This window comes from Podarcis raffonei, chromosome 2, assembly GCF_027172205.1.
Source record: "Podarcis raffonei isolate rPodRaf1 chromosome 2, rPodRaf1.pri, whole genome shotgun sequence".
In the NCBI taxonomy this organism is placed as follows: Eukaryota; Metazoa; Chordata; class Lepidosauria; order Squamata; family Lacertidae; genus Podarcis; species Podarcis raffonei.
This window is the reverse complement of record NC_070603.1, coordinates 46,706,404-46,730,408: the sequence shown is the minus strand read 5'-3', so window position 1 is coordinate 46,730,408 and position 24,005 is coordinate 46,706,404. Positions and strand designations below refer to the sequence as shown.

The following is a 24,005-nucleotide window of genomic DNA, read 5'->3' as shown; positions in this document are numbered from 1 at the left end:
GATGCTATTCATCTGAGGGTTGCACAGAAGTTTCAAGCAATTCAAGATGAACATTTGCTTTTAAGAAGTTAGCTTAATCTTTAAGAACGCAGCAGCAATGCTATAAATAATAACTCTCCCATGAAGAATACTGGTCTATGAGCCCTCTCCTCTGGTCAACTTGGAGAAATTCAGGAAAGGTGCAAATGAGGCAAAAAAGCTCAAAAAAAGCAGCAGCAGACACATAGGAATGAACATCTGCACTTGCTGCTGAGGGCTTGGCTCCTCCTCACACAAAAGCCACCAGTTTCAATTGCCTTGTGAGGAAGAGCAGCATGACCATCTGCTCAGGGAGTGGCGTAGGAACTGGGTCCCTGCTGGGACAGGAATGACAATAAATTGGCAGATTCTAGCTAGGCCATGGAAGGTAAAGTTCTCACCAGGGGTGGACTTTGGTCTTTCAAATTTCAGTAGTGCCCCATGCAGGTCCAAAATTTGGTGCCTTCTAGGCTCAGCACCCAGTGAGGTGGAACCGGTCACACTGTGCTAAACCCGCCTCTGTTCTCTCTCACTAAAGCCAACTAGTTCTGTCTGGGAAAGCTGGATTGTGTCCACATTATGGACTCATCCACACTTATGCTTTATGCCTTCTAGGCACAGGTCCAGGCTTTCTAGGTCGGTGTCCAAGTGGGTTTTGTTTTTGCTTTTTGTTTGGTCCCAGCACTTTGCCCAGGGAAACCCAATTGCCGCTTGCTTCAATTCAGTAGTAAAAGACAGGTTTTCCCAGGAAAAGGTTCAGGACAAAAAAGAAAACTTGCTTGCACCGGGACCTAGAAAGGCCAGAAATGTCGCACAAAAGAAAGTATGGATATGCTTCATCTCCCAGGTGCTCTCTAGGCTTGTATTTTTGTGGCAGGTTTTGGTTTTTCACTTTGATAGACATTTTCCCATTCAACTGGTCCATATATGAACCTTGTAACATCTGGAATATGATTCCCGAGTTTGCTTGCTTTTCTCTTCCTTCTCCATACCTTTTTTCCTTTTGTATGGTGTCCTTTTAGATTGCAGGTGCCGTGTCATTTTTATTGATCTGTAAGCCACTTTGAGAGCCTTTGCAGACTGAGATGGTAGGTTTTCTGTACCCAAAGTGATTACACTTTAAGCATATAACAGTAAGATGGTGACACGCCTGCATTTTGGAACACAGCAGCCACTTGACTGTTCTAAATAAGATAAGGATGATTGCATTGGGCATTTCATTAGGAAGTCCCTTTTTTGCCCCATTTCCCCTCTTCTCCAGCTCTCCCACTAGGCTTTGAGATCCAAAGTTACCACAGCAAAAAGAAGAGCAGATGTGGAGGAGTGATATTCTTATAACAAGACTGTAGGAAGCAACTTTGTACCAAATCTGCTCCATCTAGCTCAGAGTGGTCCAATACGCAGCCCAAGTGACCTTGAGGCCTTTTTTTGGGTGGCCCTCAGTATTATTTGATGCTCCCATCCTAGCTGCCATCTCAAAGCTAGGTAATGAAGGTTCTGGGCTTTGGAAAGGAGGCATGAAAGCTCCAACAGGGTCCTAGAGTCCTTTGGTCTCCTTCCCAAAGCCTAGTTAGCACTTTGGAAAGGAAATTGGAGGGTTTGGGGACCATACCAGAGCCTCATGCCTCACACCTCCTTCCGAAAGCCTGATGCCTGGCTTAGCCAGCTTTGGGAAAGCAGCTGTTGGGGGCGTCAAATGTTGCCCTTGCTTCCCCACCCACCATGTGATAAGGCAGTGCACAGCCTGTGGGTTCCATGCCAAAGTACTCTCATGGCCCATTTGGCATGAAAAGGTTGACTGCCCTGATCTAGATCAATATTATTGACTGGCCATTCTCCCAGATTTAAACAGGAAGCATTCCCAGTCCTACCTAGAAACAGCAGGCTTTGAACTGGGGACCTTCAGCATGTGACACATGTATTATTCTACTGAGCTTTCATCCTACAGCGTATGTGTGTGGTGGATGGGGAGGAAGTACAGGGAAGGGACATCTTCAGAATTCATTTCCACCCTCTGCTTCTCTGCCGTGCTACATTACAGTAATAGCCTCTACATGCTTTTTTAAAAGAAATTCGTGTATGAATTTAAGGCTACTTTCTCAAATGGTCTGGTTAAGCATGCCTGATAGGTTCCTTTGTATAGCTATCAAAGCTGTGGCAAAAGGAGAGTTTCAACTCTTTCAATATTTTCAACATTCCCTTTGTGCACCAGACAAAACAGATCTCTTCAGTGCCAGCTTCTGTTTATAGTATTGTGTATGTTTCTGTATGGAAATTTCATTTGGGGACTGAGCATGAATAGAACAAGCTTCCATAAATAGCCCAATTGCTCTTGTTCATTCTTACATTAAAAAGAACTAGGGAGTGGAACTTGAGGAAGACAGCACCTACCATTTCCTTTTTAACCTCTGCAAGAACATAAGGAGAGCCATGTAGGATCAGGCCAGCCCAGCATTGTGTTCTCACAGTGGCCCACCAGATGCCCATTAGATCGACCTTTTCTGGACAGAGCGTGCAGATGGAGGCTTTCCACATGGGAGATTTCTGACATGGGCACCAAAAGGAGTTCTGGAGAGACAATACTATAAGCAGCCATGTCTTTCCCCCAGAGATATGCTAGGATAAAGAGGCATCCAAACAATGTTAAGTTAGCGTCGTCTTCTCCCTTTACCCCAATAATCCGGACCTTGCAATAAATGCCAATGTGTCATCAGTTTACGACAGCCAAAACTTTAATCTAGTATTTGTGCCACCGCTTGCCTTAACAAAAACGAACCATCGCTGTTTTCTTTAGGCACACACACTACATGTATTAACAGATAACAGAAAGTCATAAAATATTTACAGAGAATAGCAAATGTCTCTACTTGGAGTCAGCGAGTTTTTCAAACTACAACCTGAGTACCTGTCATACAAGGATCAATAATCCATAAATCATGTGCCAGTTGGAATTGCCCTACACATCAAAGAGCACTCTTGGTTTGGTTCTTTGTACAGGGCCTCACAAAACTCAGGATGATGTGGAGCTTCTGTGGAAGGTCCATTGGGAACCATGACTCCCCTACTCCAGTTTTGTATACTACAATGTTGGACGTTATTGTCTCCCCTGTTTTAAGCTGTTAAAGTAGGTCAGCTTATTTGTATCGATTTGCTGAATATTTATATAATGTTGTATATTCTAATTTTTATACTCATTGACATTCTGACTACTTTTAGTTGTTCTTTATCAATTTTGTTATATTATTGTTCATCTGGTATGTTGTGAGTTGCTTTGTGGGAAAGAAGCATACAAAAAAATGGTGGTGGTGGTGATACAAGCATAATGAGTGTCACACCCCACAGTCACCTATGACTGGACTTAAATGTCCATGGGTCCTTTACCTTTTTTACCTTTTACATGACAGAATGACACACTGCTTATTGGACAGATCCAGCTTCCGTATTCATAACTGGGGACTAAGGTAATTATACATTAATGTCCCACAAAAAACCCCCGTTTTTTTGCCCCGTAGAATGATTAAAGTGAGAGTTTCCCACTGATGCAGGTGTATGGTATGGGATATTCTTCTAATTCCCAGCACTCCGCACATCAGCACTGGTGACCACACACCTGAGGTGATAGACAATTTTGCCTACCTTGGTTCCACCATAACCAGCAACCTCTCCATAGATGCTGAGCTGGAAGCATATTGGCAAGGCAGCTACACCGATGGCCCGCCTCTCCAAGAGAAGAGAATGGGAGAATGTGACACAAATGGCCAATACCAAGATGAAAGTCTACCAGAGGAGAAAGTTGTGGGTAACTTACAACCATTAGGAATCACACCTCAATGCCTTCCACGTGTGCTATGTCAGGAAGATTTGGGGTATCACATGATAGGACAGAGTTTCAAACAAAGATGTGCTCTCCCAAGCCCACATTCCCAGACTCCTGTCCCTGCAATGTCTACAGTGGCTTGGTCATGTACACAGAATGAAAGATAGCAGGTTCCCCAAGGATGTGCTCTACAAGGAGCTGGCTGTAGGCCCCAGGCCCCAGTGGCAGACCAACTCACGTGTTTCAAAGATGTCTGCAAGTATGACATGAAGGCTGGCAACCTCGACTCTGCCGTGTGAGAATCCCTTGCAGACGACCACAATGCCTAGAAACAGGCAGTCAAGTCATGTATCCATAGCAGTGACCAGAGGAGAAATGAACACTGGGAGGAGTGCAGAGAGAAGAAACGGTGTGGTGTATATGTAGCAGCAAAACCGGATGCCTTCATCTGTCCCAGCTGCAACAAAACATGTCTCTCCCATATCGGTCTCTACAGCCACAGCAGGCACTGCAACCTTCCAAATTTTGACTTCATCCCCAAAGGTGCGCTCCTCCAACAAATTCATCTTTTGTTCTGTAGGGTCAAATAAACCATTTAGGCTATTCATGCAGCTCTTTGTTGAATGTGGAACTGGGAACCAAGCTCAACATCATAAAAACACACATAAGATAACGGCAAGGCCACAATCTGTTTTCTAATTACTGAGGCATAGGTCCTGCAAATCATCACTATTCAACCTTATTCAGCTCACTTGATACCAATTCACCATTTGGGTGGTGTGGCTCACATACTAATAATGAGGAACTATGGTTAAATGAAGACTTATGGGGTTTATTGTAGTACTTTATTTATTTATTTGAAACCTTAAGAGAGGATGAGAGAAATGGTTCCGTCTATGAAAAAGGGACTCAGTATATGGTTGCAATCTTATTTAATATTAACCATGATAAATAATAATTTACTTAATTGTGTATTCAAAGCAGTTTAAACTTTTATTGGGCTATCTAGGCTATTGCATGGCTTTATTGTAACACATTATTCTTTTTCTGGTTTTATGTTATGCTTTCTGCTCCTAAATTTTTGTAAGTTGCTTGGAGATTTCCTTTAATGTGGCAAGCTACCAAATAAATTTAGTAATAACAATAATAGTAATAATTATAGAGATTCTGGGGGGCCTGTACACAGTTTTCATAAGAGCAACTCAAAATGATGGGAATGGGTATAAAGGAGAGTTGAACAGTTAATGTGCATTTTTTCCCTTATTTGTATTCTATAGCGCTGCACAAGAAAAAACAATTATAAAGCCATTCATTTTTGCTAATTAGACTTCATTTGGTTTGTTGCTCATTTTTTTAAAAAAATATATTGCACAAGGGACTTCCTTGTCCCTTTCCCCTATTTTCGCCCATGATCTATGGGGGCCACAGAGTTGTTTTCAGTCATAGCTGCCACTATAATTATTTATAATGCCCCAACCATTACAAGGTATTATGGGGGAAATGATGGTCCACAGTGAAACATGACAACACACATACATGCAGCATTATGGCAGAAAATGACAGCCCCCAAGAGTGGGTGCTTAACTCTGCATCTGCTGCCAGAGACATGAACGTGCCAACCACTCCCCCCCCCCCAACCCTCAAATTGGAAGTACTGAAATGCATACCCATTCTTTGCCCTGTGCATTCAATTTGGAATGAATGAAAATTAAACCAAATGGCCTTCATTCAGCTCAATTTTTTTGTCTATGCCAAGATCAATACACACCCTGACAGTCCATACACATCTCGCTTCAATTCTGAGCTTCCCCTTATGGGCATATTTCAATTTTTCTGGCACTTACCCTTATCCTTCTGCATTTCCATCTAAACCATATTGTGAACGTATGGCGGGATTTTTTATGCCATTAAACAGGGTTGGTGGGTTTGGTTTTTTTAAAAAAAACCTCTTCTCCCCCTCCCCCCAAGTTTCACACACCACACCCCTGCTGTAGGATCTAAACAGATGGATACATTGCAAGGCATGGTGGGATTAAACAAGGAAGCAGGACCAGGAAGTACAGACACCGCTAGACTTTCCTTCCTTCTCAGTAATTAACTTTCTTAGAAATGAAGCCGTGCATTAACTCTGGCACTAATAGACATCTTGTAAAACAAATGGTCACAGTTCTCTGTTTCATTTGAATAGGAACAAAAATGTTTGCTTAGCATTAAAACTGCAGCAGTAATCCGTGGAATCCATGTCAAATATTAAGTGCACACATTTGGATTCAACCACCATGAAGACTTCCGAGCATCATGTCTTTATGGTCAAAAAGTAACCATGCAAAACATCTCAGGTTCAAACCCAGGTGTCTCCAGGTAGAGATGGAAACATCCCCTGTCTGCAACAATGAAGAGCTGCATAAGCAGTTTTGGGCTAGGCAGTGCCCATGTGGTCTGGCTTTGTAGAAGGTAATTTGCTATGTTACAACCAGATGACTTGTTGTTAAACGCTTGTTGCTCATAAAGCTGTTGAACCTAAGTTGTACAGCTGTTCACTCCAAGGTGGGCCATTTCTAGCACGCCCCAATCTTCCAGCAGAAAAGAAACTATGATGGGCATGGCTAAAGGCAGTGGGGATCCACCCCCCTTATCTACTGACTTGTGTGCTATGCTTCCTTTCTATAGGCTATGGCATTGCATCTTGTCCCAGCAGTAGAATGCTTGGGTTGCTATTTTCTTAATGCCAAGCTACATGGGGATGTCAGGGAGCTTCTGTGTGAAGAACAGATACTCTTCCACTGAACTGTTTTGCTGGTAGATGAATAGCCTGTTTTTCTAGGGTTTTATATACAGTGGTACCTTGGGTTAAGAACTTAATTCGTTCTGGAGGTCTGTTCTTAACCTGAAACCATTCTTAACCTGAAGCACCATTTTAGCTAATGGGGCCTCCTGCTGCCGCCACGCCGCTGGAGCACGATTTCTGTTCTCATCCTGAAGCAAAGTTCTTAACCCGAGGTACTATTTCTGGGTTAGTGGAGTCTGTAATCTGAAGCCTCTGTAACCTGAAGCGTATGTAACCCGAGGTACCACTGTATAAATGTTGCTTCAAGGAAAGAGGGGAGGGTTAGGGGCACACACTTCCAAAAGAATCTCATGTGTTTTTTCAGCAAGCATACAGATACATAGGTGAGGGCACAGGCGCACGCACACACACACACACACACACACACAGAGAGAGAGAGAGAGAGAGAGAGAGAATAAACTTTAAAATTCTTTGCCCACCGCCTGAAAGAAGGAATGAAACAGTTGCTGAAGCCTGCACATTCGTAATTGTTAGTGCTGCCACAGTAAAACACACAGAGAGAGCCTTGGTGTGAATTATGGGACAGCATCATTTTTCTGTGACTTTCCAAACTTACATCTGCGCTAATAAAAACTCAGTTTGTCACAGTGGGATTTGTGTCAGTGCCCCATTTTCAGACTCTGCCAGCCAGCCTGTGTACGATCCAGAATAATGGATGAATGAGTGTGATATGAAAGATTTAATAAGGACTTTACCCAGCTGCTCATCCCTGTTGCAAACTCATATCAATGAGCACTTTATTTGTTTACAGATACATCCCGTCTCCCCCAGACTGTTTGCTGTTTGCTTCATGTTGAATACACAATTATAATGGAAGTGGGAGAGAGGGAGTCTTGACAACTCTGTGAGCATGCAATATCGAGAGTTGGCAGGGAAGTTGGGAGCGTGGAACGGAGTTGCTCAGCTACTGCCTTGCCCCTGTTTATATGGAGGATTTCAAACCGCAAACAAAATAACTCTTAACTGCTCAGTCTTCATCTGCTATCGAAATGCGGTCCCTTTAGAGGGAAACACAGCACACAGTTAACAGGACACTTTACAAAGCTGCAGTACGGTAGTAAAGGCAGCAAAGCGATAGGGAATGCCTACTGCTAATGAAATGGCAGGAAATGTAACACTGCAGCATTTGCATACACTCCATGATTTCCATAAAGTAACATTTACAATGTGACCCACACCATTCCCCCTTCTCGACTTTTCAGCATTTCCTCCACCTTCCGTGTCCTTCAGGATCAGAACCTCGCACAGCTGAGGAACAGTTGCTAAAGGGCTGAATATTTCAAAACTTGGAAGGGGAAATCAGCAATTCACGTGTATTTGGGTGATACAGTTATAGTTCATAAAGCTAGAGTGTCACCAAGTGGCCGGTAACTGAATGCCTGTGATAATCTGCTCTCTTGTTCTCTCGCTCTCTTTTCTTCATCTTCAGCTCACTGCAGGCCATGTTTGCTATATTATTAGTAAAAGTAAAATGGCCCAGCAGGTCAGTTTTACAGGAGAGGCCAGATGAATTCGGGTAACAATCCTTTTAATCTACAAATACAACATTAGGAAAGGGCGGACAGAGAGATCTCCTGCAGAGCTTAGTAAAGTGGACAGAATTTAGTAGCTCCAAGTAAGCAAGGAGCACTTAACATTCTGCTGCGACACAGAGACCCTCGTTGGCCTGGTGATGAAGCTATGGGCCTTTCTACACTTAACCATTTATAGTACAATAGTTGCAGGGGGCAGGAGGTTCAGATTTTTTGGAGCATGTTGCCATATGATGTCCGCATCGTTCAGCTAGGATTCCAGAATAATGTACCCCAAAGCCTGCTTTTTCAGATACTGCAAAAAGTATGACTTTTGTGAAAGATCCAGAACAATTCCTCAATATTTTCCATTGTGTGGCATGTGCACAAGCATCGTCCTGGTTTATGTGTGGAGCAGGTGGGGATTGATGGGGGTGGCTTGGGAGATGTCTATTTTGAGCCACTTCCCTCTGACTGGTGTGAGCTATCAGTCTGCAAGCTCAGTTCAGAGGAGAGATATGACAGATAAAGCCAGTGGTGCTGAATCAAAGTACTGCCCGTGACAGCAACCATTAGCTGCAGACAAAATTCCACCAGTATAACATAGGATCACCGTTGCTCAGGCAGACACATAGTTCCTCTTTGAATCTCCTATACTCCCACAAAATCAATATTCTTGGATACTTCATTGTTTGCATCTGTCTGTCTCAAGACAATGGAGTGCGCCTCCAGGAGTGTAGCCAAACCACTGGAGAATCACAGCACCCACTATGGCTGCAGAGACCGGTAATTCATAACTGCTGCCTCCCACATTGTTTTTGCTGCCTTAGCCTGGGGTGCAAGTCTGGGCAGTGTGTATGGAGGTCCTGGGCTGCACAGACAACAAGATGTGGTCCAAAAGAAAGCAGAGCAAAACAGAGACTGAAAAGACGCAGCTTAAGAACTACCGCCCCATATCACTGCTTAATGTGGATTACAAAATCTTTGCAGACATTTTGGCCAAAAGATTAAAAAAGGTGCTAGCAGAAGAAATTCATAAAGATCAAGCGGGTTTTCTCCCGGGTAGACATTTGTCTGACAATACGAGGAATATAATTAACATTATAGAAAAGCTACAAGTGAAGATTAATACTAAAGCAGTCTTGATTTTTGTGGACGCGGAGAAAGCCTTTGACAATATTTCTTGGAGTTTTATGAAGAAGAATTTATTGGGGATGGGGGTTGGTCAAGGTTTTGGAAACGGTATAGGTGTAATTTATTTAGAACAAAAAGCCAAGTTAATTATAAACAATGTAGTGACGGAATAATTTAAGATTGAGAAAGGAACACAACAAGGCTGCCCAATCTCTCCATTGCTTTTTATATCAGTCCTGGAAGTTTTGTTAAATATGATTAGAAGGGACCAAATGGTAAAAGGTATACAAGTAGGAGCCAAACAGTACAAATTGAAAGCATTTGCTGATGATTTGGTATTGACTTTATATGAGCCAGAATCAAGTACTAAAAGAGTATTAGAACTGATTCAAGAATTCGGTCAGGTAGCAGGTTTTAAGTTGAATAAGATGAAAACAAAAGTTTTGGAGAAAAATCTAACTGAGATTGAGAGAGATAAGTTTCAGAAGGAGACAGGATTGACACTGGTTAAGAAAGTGAAATATTTAGGGGTAAACATGACTGCTAAGAATGTGAATTTATTTAAGGATAATTATGAAAAATGTTGGACTGAAGTGAAAAAGGATTTAGAAATATGGTCAAATTTGAAGTTATCGCTTTTAGGCCGAATTGCTGTGATAAAAATGAATGTATTGCCAAGAATGTTGTTTCTGTTTCAAACACTGCAAATTGTGGATAAAATGGATTATTTTAAGAAGTGGCAGAGAGATATCTCTAGATTTGTCTGGCAGGGCAAGAAGCCTCGTATAAAATTTAAGATATTAACGGATGCAAAAGAAAGAGGTGGATTTGCCCTGCCAGACTTAAAACTTTATTACGAATCAGCCGCTTTTTGCTGGCTGAAAGAATGGCTGCTTCTTGAAAACACTGATGTGTTGGATTTGGAAGGTTTCAATAATGTATTTGGTTGGCATGCATGTTTGTGGTATGATAAGGTCAAAGCACATAAAGCGTTTAAAAGCCATATTGTCAGGAAAGCACTGTTTAATGTTTGGTTAAGATACAAGGATCTGCTTGAAAATAAAACCCCAAGGTGGCTGTCACCAATGGAAGCGAAAGCTCAGAAAAAGCTCAATATGGAGGCTAAATGGCCGAAATATTGGGAAATTTTGGAACAAGAGGGAGACAGACTAAAATTGCAGAGTTTTGAAAAATTAAAAAATAGAGTGTGAGATTGGCTCCATTATTATCAAATAATGGAGGCATATAATTTGGACAAAAAAATTGGCTTCCAGGTGGAAAAATCAAAATTGGAAACAGAACTGTTAGATCCCAAAATTAAGAACTTGTCAAGAATGTATAACTTGCTGTTGAAATGGAATACTCAAGATGAAACGGTGAAATCTGCTATGATTAAATGGGCACAAGATGTTGGACATAATATTATGATGGCTGACTGGGAACAGTTATGGACCAATGGTATGGAATTTACGGCATGTAATGCCTTAAGAGAGAATTTAATGAAAATGATCTATAGGTGGTACATAACACCAGTCAAGCTTGCAAAAATTTACCATTTGCCTGATAATAAATGCTGGAAATGTAAGGAGACAGAAGGTACTTTCTTTCACCTTTGGTGGACATGCCCAAAGATTAAGGCATTCTGGGAGATGATCTATAATGAAATGAAGAAGGTATTTAAATATACCTTCCTGAAGAAACCAGAGGCCTTTCTCCTGGGCATGGCTGGCCAATTGGTGCCAAAGAAAGACAGAACGTTTTTTATGTATGCCACAACAGCAGCAAGAATACTTATTGCAAAGTACTGGAAGACTTAAGACCTACCCACCAGGGAAGAATGGCAGATGAAACTGATGAACTATATGGAAATGGCGGAAATGACTGGCAGAATCCGAGACCAGGGAGAAGAGTCGATGGAAGAAGACTGGAAAAAATTTAAAGTATATTTTTAAAAATACTGTAAAATTAATGAATGCTAGAAAGATGTTGGAATGGATTTACATGGTCTTAGCAGAAAGGTTATAAAGAATTAAGTAAAAATGGATTGTTAATGGGTTAAAGTGTAAAATTTAAGGTTAAATTGTGTTAAGATAAATTAAGGAACAAAATTTGAGAAAAAGGGAAAGGACTTGCTGGAACAATTATGAAATAGAATACAAAAAGGGAGGCGTGAGGAAGTCAAGGAAATAAGTAAATGAAAGATAATGATATGAAAATACTGGATGTTAATGTTTTTCTTTTTCTTTTCTTTTTTTCTTTTTTCGCTTTAGTGTTGTATTTTTTATTTTATTTTTGAAGTAGTGTAATCTTTTTTATTATTACTGTCTGTTTTTCTTTTTTTGTAATTGTTAAATTTCAATAAATATCTTATTAAAAAAAAAGAAAGAAAGCAGAGCAATATGATTTGCAACTTGGCTACAGGAGATGCTGGAAGAAGGCATACAAGGCACCGTCCAACCAACTTTGGGACCCCACTTCAGATTTGTGTAGCTTTTTCTTCTCCCAAATATGTCCCACAAGGCAGCGGGTACAGATTTTTCCTTGGGTTTTACTCCTAAAGCCTTTCTCATTAATGAATATAGCCACAGGGATCAAGGATTAGGATCAGAGTTTTCCCTCTCCTAGATGAGCTACCATCCAAGGTTGATGAGCACCATTCGCCCCTTCTCAAATACTAGACATTAAATAAATAATCTTAGAAGCAGCAAAAGGGCTTTCCCCTTGCACATGATCATAACTCTAACATTTACTGGCTGGAGGAGGATACATTAAAGGTGTGACTACAGCCATGGAACTTTTCTCAATTCATGCTCAACTCACCACTCTTGTTCTCTACAGACCATTGTCTATTATTTTCAGGTAGTGATGGCAGCTGTAGTAAAAAGAAGATTGGGTGAGTGGGAGGTAGAATCTGCTTCATGCCAAATCTGTAACCTTATTTTAACAGCAGACTCCACAGATTAGGGCTATGGAGTCAGCAAACAATTAGTTTTTCATTGTAACCACCTGTTCTTCTGGCACAGCCTTGTCACCTGCATATTTCCAAAGGGCTAGCACAGTGACTCCCAATGCACATCTGAGGATGTAAGTTCCATCTTAAAAACAGGTCTAGTGTGAGAATCCCCCCTCCATGGCAGTACCATCTCTTGCATATTCTCTAAATGTTTAACCTGCCCACTTTACATCTTAAAAACCAGAAATAGGTGCAAAAGAGGGGAAGAAATGCCTCGTTTTCTTTCCTTTCTTTTTTCTTATTTACAAAAGCTTTCAGCATGCCCAGGTTTCTTCAAAGTTAAATATGTTGACTGATACTGTATTGTACAATAGCTCCTGCCTCCTTGGAGATCAGCAGAGTTGAATGGCAAGTGCCTGAAAATACTTACCTACCAATTTATCGTAAATGAAGTGCAGTATGTTGTGCCTGATTCTGAATTCTCTGATAAATGAATGTTTATCCAGGGATCAATGGATCAGGATGAATGGCAGACTGAAGTGCCAATTGCTTTTTTTTATTATTAACAAAAAGAATGATCCTAAATCAATCTCTTTTGTTTGATGAAACTTAAATTGCAGAAGGAATATTTAAAAAGAAAATCCATAGATAAAGCTACCGCAGACAGTATTTAGCAGAGCTAACTAGTGTTGACTCCCCACCCTCCCTTCCAATTCCAAACTGAATGCTCAGTCTAACTGTAGCACCATTAAGATCCCCACCCCTGGCCAAGATTTCCTGATAATTGGGATTCAGGTAATACGTTCACCTTGCCATACGGATGAGTTAGAAGATGAAAATAGTGAGCTGCTTGTGGGTTTCCCACTCTAGCTCAACTTTAGCCAGTGAAGAAACCCATTTTGCTGCTGTTAGCTAAATGAAACCAGCATGAGCATTCATGTGCTGTCATTACATGTGAGCACAGTGAGCAATCCTTCAGGAAGGAAGGAAGGAAAGACGGGCTATAGCTTTCCTGGAGACTGATTTACCTTATGCTTCATAATGGTGCTCCTGCAGGTCAAGTGCATATTTATTCTTGACATAATTCAGCAGCATGCAGAGTTCTTGGCTCTTAAGCATTTTACAGTCCTTTTCAACAAAGCATTCAGGTAACAGACTTGAGCAGCTGAAAATGGCATTGAGTTTGCACGGGAGTTTCACATGTTACAATTCAAGCTATGCCGCATCCGTAGTAACATTATGTACGCTTCCTGGGGTGAAGGTCCAGCTGCCACGTTCTTTGTGCAAAATGAAAATAGCAGCATTTTACACCCATTACTACCAAGTGTAACTGACAAAACCAACAGAGCTGGAGACACGGGTGTACAATGCATCCAAACTTTTAATTTCATCTCATATGCTAATAGTGCTTTAACTGGCACACAGTTATAGCCACATCTACAAATAGGAGCAGCATACAAAGCACTTCAAAAAGAAAGACCCATTTTTATTGCAAAGCATGTATGCTATATGTACATTGCACCAGTTAATACGGTCTCAGAAAGGTATGCTGTGATGGGCGAGTAAAATGAGTCCTTTCCCTCTACTATACAAATGCCCAGTCATGTGGGTGTTATACTGGACTGATTTATGCCTTTATAATTTTTTTAAAAAGAGAAGAAATACCATACAAACCGAGTTTTTACACATTTGTCATTTGCCACATCTGAGTGGTAGAGCATCGGCTTTCCATACAGAAGGTCTCAGGTTCAGTCCCTGGTAATCTCCAGAACAGGCTTAAGGAGACTCCTGCCTGATGTCCTGGAAAGCCACTGTCAGTCAGTATGGGCAATACTAAGCTAAATGGACCAGTGGTCTGACTCTGTATAAGGCAGCTTCCTATGTTCCTCTGCATGGAGGACCAAATTTGCGCAGGAGGATGAAATGGAGGGACGTGCCATCAGATTTGCAAATGGCACCAAACTGAGTTGGGTAGAATAAAACCTAGATTCAGTGTGATCTTGATGGGGGAGAACTAGGCAGAAACTAACCAATGGATTTTAACCAAGATGAATCTAAAGTTCTGCTTTTAGGTAGGAATAATCAAATGCACAAATCCAGAATAGGTGGCACCTGGCTTGGCAACTGTCTGTGTATAAAGTATGTATGGGTTTTACTCGGTGCTTTTTTCCTAGCATTGAGCTGGTACTTACCATGAAGTCATTACAGTAAGTGCCACATTTTTTAACAACAAAAAGAGGTGCCGGTTCTGCGTACCTTAGAGTACCCCCGGGGGGGGAGGAAGGACTGGTTTTACTAAACCACAAGTTAAACACGAGTCAGCAATGTGACGCAGCAACTAAAAAAGGCTAATGTAATTTTAGTTTGTGTCAATAAATGCCTAGTGTCCAGATCATGATAAGCAAAACTACCGCTCTAGTCTGCTTTAGTCAGACCTCCTCTGGAGTCCAGTTCTGAGCACCACAACTTAACAAAGACATCGACAAATAGGAACATGTCCAGAGGAGGCCAACAAACATGGTGAAGGATCTAGAGACCAAATCCAATGAGGAGAGGTTGAAGGAGCTGGTTATGTTTTGTCTGGAGAAGAGATGATTAAGGCACAACTACATCACCATCTTCAAATACAGTATTTGAAAACAAGCTTGTTATTGGTTCAGATACTAGCATCCTGACATTATCAAAAGGGACTTCAGCTGAACATTAAGAAGCACTTTCTGTCAGTATGAACTGTTTGACAGTGGAAAAGACTGTATCAGAAAGTGAAGACTTTCATTTGTTAGAAGCATTCAAGCAGCAACTCGATGACAATGTATCAGAAATGCTGTTTGAGTGGGTTTCCTATATTGGCAGGGGATTGGAGAAGATGACCTTTGAGATCCCTTCCCATGCTATTATTTCTCTACCTTGTTGCAGCAGCGCTGACTACTAGTGAGCATTATTGCACTGACAGTTACATTTGCATCACTTACCTCCTCCCTTCTTCCTACAGTGGAAATACTGGTTTTGCTGAAAGGGAGGTGGGGGTGAGAATCAATCTACTGAAGAGCTAGGGTGAGAGATAACTACAAAATACAAAATATATAAAAAATCCAAGCTGCACTGTGATTTTGGCAGACTTGCTGAGGTGGAGCTTGCAAATTCACATCCTACCTCTAGTTTAAAAAAACTTGGATATCAAACTGCATCACAATGCAGACCCATTAGTACCCTTTTCTACTTTTAACAGCATAAAATGCTAATGTTCATGTCAATTAGGTTTTAAGAAATATCTGCTCCAACTACAGCTGTCTTTAATGCTGATTTAGGTTGCCACCATCCACCATCCACTTTGGAACTCAACTTTATTCAGAAAATGTAATAGAAATCCTTTTTTTTTAATAGCTTCTAATTATATTCACAGTCCAACCATCCTCCCCTAAATCTTCAGTGCAGGTTTTTATTTTACTTTGTTTTTGTAGAAGGGTAGAACAGAGAATTGAAATATCACCCTGAGTCTAGAGCTGGTCAACCTATTGGAGGATAATATATATAATTGTCAATATCCACAAAAATAGGCTACCTGTTATAGGAACTCTGATGCACACCACGTTGCTTCAAGCAAATTCATACGCTTAGAGCAGTGTCACTATTTGAAAGAGTTTTTGTACTTTTGTCCATCCCTTTAAATGCCAACACAAGCTCAGGATATTCTCTGGCAACACTTAAAACAGTAGTCCTTTGAACAAGAATAGTCTATGTCAATGCAGACACCATTAAGCAGGGCCAGTTCTAGCTTTAGGCAAAGTGAGACAGGTAAACTCAGGTGGTAGCTGTTGGGGGTAGTGGCAGTCCCTTGGTCATCCCACCCAAGCTCACTCTGGTTGTACCCCCTAAGCACCCTGGCCAGTTCCATGCTTGCAAATCAGAAAAGCTCACATGCTGTTGTTCTCTAGTCCCTAAACTAGTCTGCTGTCCTCAGGTACGGTGGAGAAAGCTGCCCAATCACAATCATTGAAGTAAGAACAGCTGCCAGACTGGTGGGATTCTATATGTGAACGGGAGCATCTTGTCTTTTGCCAAAGTCAGCCTGTTTTCTCAGGACAACCCTGCTATAATAATAGTTGTTTTGCTGTTACATTCCTAGGAATAATGCAGCTGCTACATTGAACACAACACAGCTGCTGCTTTCTTTTTGTTGTTATGCTTCAATTTCAAGGATTGGCCAACTTTTGTCTTTTATGGGTATTTGGGGTTACTGTTTGCTTTCAAGATGGTGACTGACAAACACACACACACACACACACACACACACACACGTCATGTGTAAAAGCAGAACTGGGAATGGACACACACACACACACACTTGCCAACACATCCTCCTACTCTTGTGCTTCCTCAATATTTTCTGGCTATGGTTTCAACCTTGATCACCTTTTGTTATTTGTAGTCCCTTCTATCAGCAAGCCAACCCTTTTAGTTCTTCTCCCACCAGTGTTCCACACTGATTAGCTTGCATCAGCCACTGCCTGACCTCCATGGGGCAGTCCATGCCAGGTTGCTCCAACCCCAGATACCTCTTCTCCTAGCCTCCTCTACCCCATTCTCAAATTCCTGATAGGCTTCATTCACACTTACCCTTCTCTCTGTCTCCTTTTGGGTGCAGGAGTCCCAAGATACAGGCTTCATCCCTGGGCTACAGGCTGAGCTAATCGTGTTGCTTTGTTTCTTGTCAATTGCACACATGGCTGGAAAGCACAGCCACTCCTGGGTGGGAAGAGACCATGGAATTGACTCTGTCCACATTGTTCTGAGATATCTTCATTACCAGAAGAGCTTGAGGAAGTATCAGGGGGAAGGGCACCTACACCACCAAATTAAGCATGAATTGAGCCATAGCCACATATTAACTGGCCCTTTCTTGTTTGAACTGGGAAAGCTTAACTCTCTTCACATGTTCACTGACCGCACAAGGGGAGCAGCAGCAGCATGCCTACCCTCCCCATTCCCAATCTCCACTCAACAGAGATATGCATGTCCAACAGTGCAAATAAAGGGCTCTTGCTACAGAATGGGAACCCCTGTTTCTTCATGGTTGCTGATCTTTCCAAGCAGGTAGGCTTCTACACATGGAGGCGCTATTCACACCTACCACTAAAGCTCTAGGCATCACAATCCTACCCTCTTCCCTAGGCTCATTCAGTGACTAAGCGACTTCCATGTCAACAGGGTTCAATTGTTGGTCTAGTTCAAGTAGACGATTGGTTTTATTGTGTCTGTTTTCTGTGTCCTGTTCTGTGTGCAACAAAGGCCATATGCAAGGAGAATGGCTCAATCGATGTATCAATGCCAGTATCAAACTGGAAATGAAGAGCTGTATAGCGGTTGTTGTTGTTTTGTTTTAGATTTTTATCTTTATCATTACAGGAGATTTTGACAGTACTTCAGAGCCTCAGGATGACAGTTGAGGAAGTCTCCAATTTAACTCTGCCATCAATGAGTGATGAGCATGCATAGTGCCATTAATAAAACAGATCAAAATCAAACACCCCAAATAAAATTATGCAGCAGCTCATATTTCATCTTATTGCTATGCTGTGTTTTAAAGGGCCTAAACTAACCAGGCAGGTAAGGAAAGGCACACAGCTACATTATAATAACGAAGCCTCTGGCATGTCAAGAGTTAGGGTTCTTGCCATTAATTAAGGCATTTCGAAATCATCGCAGTACAAGCAAGAAACAAATTAATAACAGCAGCTGTGATAGATATTATCAAACTGTCATTTCGTAAACCTTTTAAGCATAACCAAGAAACCAAGTCATGCTAACCTCCAGAATATAAAAACGTGATGACACCCAGATAATAAACTGTACCCACCAACATACATGGAGTGTAAATCTTTATAGTCTCTTCCCAGGTTTTAGAGCCAGGTAGGCGTGAAATTAATTTATTTTATTATCAGGAAGGGAGTAACAGAACAGATACTCCCAACAACAACTCTGGAAATGAGGGAAATGGAACCTTTCATAAGGCCTTCAAACAATGCATCACCAATGGCCAGACAATGAGGAATTCAAAGTATTACTCAGTGGTAAGCCTATTAAATGAATTTGAGTTGCCTCACTAGCAGCGGCTTACAAAAATTAGTCCACTGAGCTAACTCTAGAACAGAAAGAGAAGGGGGTGCTGAGGTTTTGCAAAAGAATTTCCATAAATTAAGTTCATTCAAAAATAAGACCGTAAAATTGGCATTTTACAGGGATTATTTGACTACTAGGTTCTGTTCAAGAAACATTGTTATTTCATCAACAGAATAAGTAATTGCTGTCATCTGGGGTTGGCAAGGGGATATACATATAAAGCTTCTGAATGCCATACAGATTACAGTTGTACGGACTACAATTATAGTTCTTCACTAGAAAACGTTGCTGTCTATATGGCTAAGATAATGGACCAAGTTTCTAACAGTGGGCGAATCCTGATCATACATTATATCACACTTCCTAGCAATTTTGATGAAAACTACAGGTGGAGACAGATTATAATGGGAGCATCTAATTGAAATTCATCTCCGTTTTACTTCAGATGGAAGACACGCTGCTTGAGCCCTGAAACGTATTCAATTTTATTCAAATTGAATGCCGATTTTTCAGGCAAAACTACATTTGAAGAAAAAAAATGCTTCAGAGAAACCTTCATGAAGGCTGTAAATCTTTAGCGCTGTATTTTTAGAGGTGTGTGTGTGTTTGTGTGTTTATCGGTACTCTCCATTCCTTCATGTTGCTAACTCTAGAAGGCTTCCATGCTGAGGTAGAAGAACAGTGATATGAATCCCATAGAGATATACCATTTTGATGGCATCTTGACATGTTTCACTGACACTTCCAGTCACTTCAGGTCCTTGTGGATTCACTGGGATATTAGTTTTTCAGCATGGTGCCTTCCAAGAGCTTGCTATAAATATATATATAAAATGGACAGCCCTCTTTCCTTCCACTGAAACCATGACTTCACCTTGTCTGGCTGGCATTTCTCATAAAAGAAAAGGGGTAGCTAAAGACTTTGACAGAAAGATGGAGAAAGAGTCAGTTAAAGTAAGTATAATGATTCCTACTTTGTCAAAACCTAGCTTGTCCTAGACATCGGACCCATAATCTGGGCTACAATGGCCATTTGCTTCTCTCTGATAAAATGTGTTAATTTAAAATGTCAGCCTCTTCACCCTCCTGTCAGCTCACGTGTCAGGAATGACTATGAAAATCCAGACACAGTTAACATATTGCAGAGGAAAGTGAGATGCGGTGTATTTACATGACTAGCTTTCTGACCATCCACTTTCAGAAACTGATTCTCTTAGCAAGTTTACAACTGAAGTGATTCTGTTAGCAAGTTTACAACTGAAACTGCAACCCAATAGTCTAGCTTTACTTGGTTTCACACCCTGGCTTCAGACCATTCAGAGTTATTGAAGCTATTGGGACAGTTTATAACTATTTCCCAAAGAAGGTCACAAAAACTTGCCCTATATAAAAGAGGTCAGAGAAATGGAAAAACGTATCAAGGCTCCATATCAAGAGTGTAACTGCATAAGCAATACAAACTGGGACTAAAGCCAGATCTCACAACTGGTCGTTGTATACAATGAACCCATCATAACAGGCAGGCAAACAGAAGAGAGATGCCTAGGGCTAGGCCTATGTCACTAAGTCGTCTTATTCCAGTTCCCACCTTTTCATTCATCACAGATCATCATCATTTAAACCAGCATTCCTCACCTTCAGATATTTTGGACTTTGTTGTTTAGTCGTCTAGTCGTGTCCGACTCTTCGTGACCCCGTGGACCAGAGCACTCCAGGCACTCCTGTCTTCCACTGCCTCCCGCAGTTTGGTCAAACTCATGTTCGTAGCTTCGAGAACAATGTCCAACCATCTCATCCTCTGTCGTCCCCTTCTCCTTGTGCCCTCCATCTTTCCCAACATCAGGGTCTTTTCCAGGGAGTCTTCTCTTCTCATGAGGTGGCCAAAGTATTGGAGCCTCAGCTTCAGGATCTGTCCTTCCAGTGAGCACTCAGGGCTGATTTCCTTAAGAATGGATAGGTTTGATCTTCTTGCAGTCCATGGGACTCTCAAGAGTCTCCTCCAGCACCAGAATTCAAAAGCATCAATTACACTGGGCAACATTTTTTTACTTTTTGAATGTTGTCTAGATTTCTACAACTGCTTTAGGGTATTTTTGCACTGCTGAATCAGGAAATGGTATCCGTTTCTCTCCATCAGGTCATGTTTTTGTGCTATGTTAATTTGAAAAAAATCAGATCTTGTGACAAAATCGATTACATTTTTGTGGCATTATCAGCTGATTTTTGTCAACACATATCATCCTAAATATGTTTTTAAGAGAGAAAAAAATGTTTTCCCAACAACATATATTGATTACCTGATAGAAACATCGATTACTGTAAACTGAATGGTGGGCATTGATAAAGGTAAGTACACGTAAATTGCATGTTGCTTCACCATTTTTCAAACTTCAGGGCTTGAACTTCCGTTTCTTGGAACTCCTGGAATGCTCAGCGGCAGGGAGGTCTCTCTTCAGAGTCCAACAGTAGTCAGCCATCATGACTGCGTCCCAGCGACCCTGATACCTGGTCTCCATCTCTTTCATGTCCTGATGGAATCTCTCCCCTGCTCGTCACTCATTGAACCCAGGTTCTCAGGAAACCAGTCCATATGTGAAAATAGGTAGTGCATCTTGACGCTCATGTTGCAGCCCAGGTTTCTGAAAGCAGTCAGCATGTTGTTGACAAGTTCTGTGTAGTTTCTGGCCTTATTGTTGCCAAGAAAGTTCTTCACTACCAGAACAAATGCCTTCCACGCTTCCAGTTCCACTTCGTTCATTGAGTTTCTGAACTCTGGATCTCTGAGGAGCTGACGGATCTGAGGACCGTCAAAGATGCCAGCTTTCAACTTCTCCATGGTCAATCCTGGAAAAGCCTGGCACAAGTAAGTGAAGTAGTCACCGTCCTTGTCCAGAGCCTTGGTGAACTGCTTGATTAAGCTGAGCTTGATGTGCAGCGGTGGGAAGAGTATTCTGTCTCTGTCCACCAGAGGGTCGTTGATGACGTTCCTTTTTTTGCAAGCCACCAATTCCTCCCGCACAAGCCAGTCCTTCTTCGTGTAATGCTGAGCACGGTCCCTACTATCCCACATGCACAGAAAACATGGGTACTTGGTGAAGCCAGACTGTTGTCCCAACAAAAAGTTCACCATCTACAGGTCAACACAAATAAACCACTTATGCTGATCATAACTAATTTTCTCCAGCACATACTTCACCGCTTCATAGTTCTCCTTCAGTGTACTCAAGTGAGCCAGGGGTATAGAGGCAAACTGGTTGCCGTTGTGTAGCAGAACACATTTCAGTGATCGCTTGCTGCTGTCAATGAACAGTCTCCAATCTTTGGGTTCATACTGTGGCGCTCCAAGCTTGAGCAGAAACTGTGCAATATCTGCACAGTACACCAAGTCCTTCTTTTCCGAGAAAAAACGGAAGTACTCTTGATGCCTGTTGCGGAAGAAGCTGATGCAAGCACTGTCAAGGAGGAGGTTTTTTCCCTTCAGTCTGGATGCCAACAGTTCGGCAGAGTCCTTTGACAAGCTGAGGTCATGAACTAGATCATTCAACTCCTTTTGGGAAAATGGATGTGGAGCATCATCTTCAAGAACCACTTCTTCTTCATGTCCTTCAACACTGGAGGCATCTTCGTCACTAATGTCAGGAAGTTCTCCAAAGATAGGCACTGGAATTTCATCACAATGAGCTACAGGACGACATGCTGATTGAAGATCAGGATACTTGAGGCTGCTCCGGTTCTTTCTGTTGATCCCAGTCACATCAACAGCGCAGAAGTAGCAGTCAGTGACATGGTTTGTCGGCTCCCTCCAAACCATGGGAATTCCAAAGTTCAGACTCCTCTTGCCATTGGTCCACCCATGTAGAGTCTCGGTGCATGCCTTGCACACCATGTGTGGCGCCCAAGCTTTATCCTGGTCACCAAGTTAAATACCAAAATAACTTTATGCTTTGCCGCACCAATTTATGGAAGATTTCGAGGTTTTATGACTTCAAACTGATCCCTTTTTGACATAATCACCCAGAACTATCGGACCTGAATACTTCTTGTCATTAAAATAATCATTTCCAATCAAAACAATTATTCAACATGGCATTTTACCCCCACCAACTTCTTCTAAAATGCTCCACAAGCGTACATGTGAACAAAAACGTAAAAAAACAACATGTGGCCATAGCTCAAAAACTTGACCTGATTCAGCAAAACCAATGTGATTTTTGGATTCAGCGCATCAGATTCGTCCCAAATCATCTGAAAAAACGCAGACAACAAATTTGTTGTTGAGCAGTGTTATTCGACGATCAGCCTTCTTTATGGTCCAGCTCTCACTTCCATACATCAATACTGGGAAAACCATGGCTTTAACTACTGCTTTTTGGACTACTGCTCCTATTATCAGCATTCAGTTTGAATAAGAATACTGAATATGGTGATTTTGAACACATTCAAGAACCACTCTGGATCTTTCACAGATGTAGGGGGGTATTTTTTGCGATAGAAGGAAAAGTGATTTGATGACTGCAGGGCAGCCCCGGACATTTTGCCACTTGAGGCAAAACAGAAAATATCACACACACACACACACACACACACACACACACACACCTACCTCTGCCTCTTCCTCTTCCTTCTCCACAGCACTGTCCTGCTAACACCGACCCACCACTGTTACCACTGCTGCCGTTTAAGGCGAGCTGGGGAAGCCTCAACATGCTGAAGGAAGCATGGGAGAAAAAAGGAGGCCGGATAGGAGCAATGGGAGCAGGTGTTATGGTGGAGGAGAAGGAATAGGCAACAAAGGAAACAGAAAGCAGTGCACTCCTTGGGGCAGTGGATTTGCCATACCTCCCTGCTGACCTCAGCCTCCTGCCTGAGGAATGGTAACAAAGTAACTTAGAAGCATGTAGGAAAAACAGCATCTATAGTGCTAGAAATGGTATGAGTAGAAGGGTCCTCTGACTCTGACTATTTGTGCTCATCCATTCCACTAACTCAGTGGTGGACAGCAGCCGAACATATTACAATGAAATAAGTATAATTCCAACAAAACTGAAGTTCAAGGCGAGTCCAAGCAGAACTAAAATAAGTTGATCCTGTAATAAATTGTCATTTTCAAAAAAACTTCACAGGGTTTGCATTTAATTTTGCTCTGATTTATGACTCAGTCTCCAAAGTGCCAATTGCATATAAAAATTCATTAACTTTTGAGAAGGCAATTGTTAGTATTTTTATAATATAAAAAACGCATACTGTTTATCTCATTATTGCTTAGGAAATTAGGTAACATGCCTTCTAATAGCCTGCGCCAGAATACTGTAGCAAACCACTTAACTCACAATAATAGAATATTGACTTGGTACAGTGATATGTGAGACAGTACTCCAGCCAGATTAGACGAGTTCCATGCTGAGTTAGAGTCCTGTGGCAACACACTGATGCTACCTTAGCAGACTTTCAGAAAGAGATTAGCTGGAAATACTTAAGAAGATCAAATGGAAAATATTTCTCTGTATTGCTTTGTTTTTAATTTATAAACACTTAATAATGATGTATCTTCCCTTCTTTCAGGCAAATTATCCCTCTCCACATAGTATAATACTAAGCACTGGG

At 41.6% G+C, this 24,005-nt stretch overlaps 1 protein-coding gene across 2 annotated transcripts in view; it reads right to left on the bottom strand.

The window, feature by feature from the left end:
• Nucleotides 1-589: 589 nt before the first annotated feature.
• The window catches only part of CCNG1 (cyclin G1), a 130,485-nt gene continuing 107,069 nt past the window's right edge, over nucleotides 590-24,005 (bottom strand). For both annotated transcript variants that reach the window (XM_053376480.1, XM_053376481.1), the window contains exon 8: nucleotides 590-602. The gene's annotated coding sequence lies outside the window, so the exon portion shown is untranslated. The remainder of the gene's footprint in view (nucleotides 603-24,005) is intronic.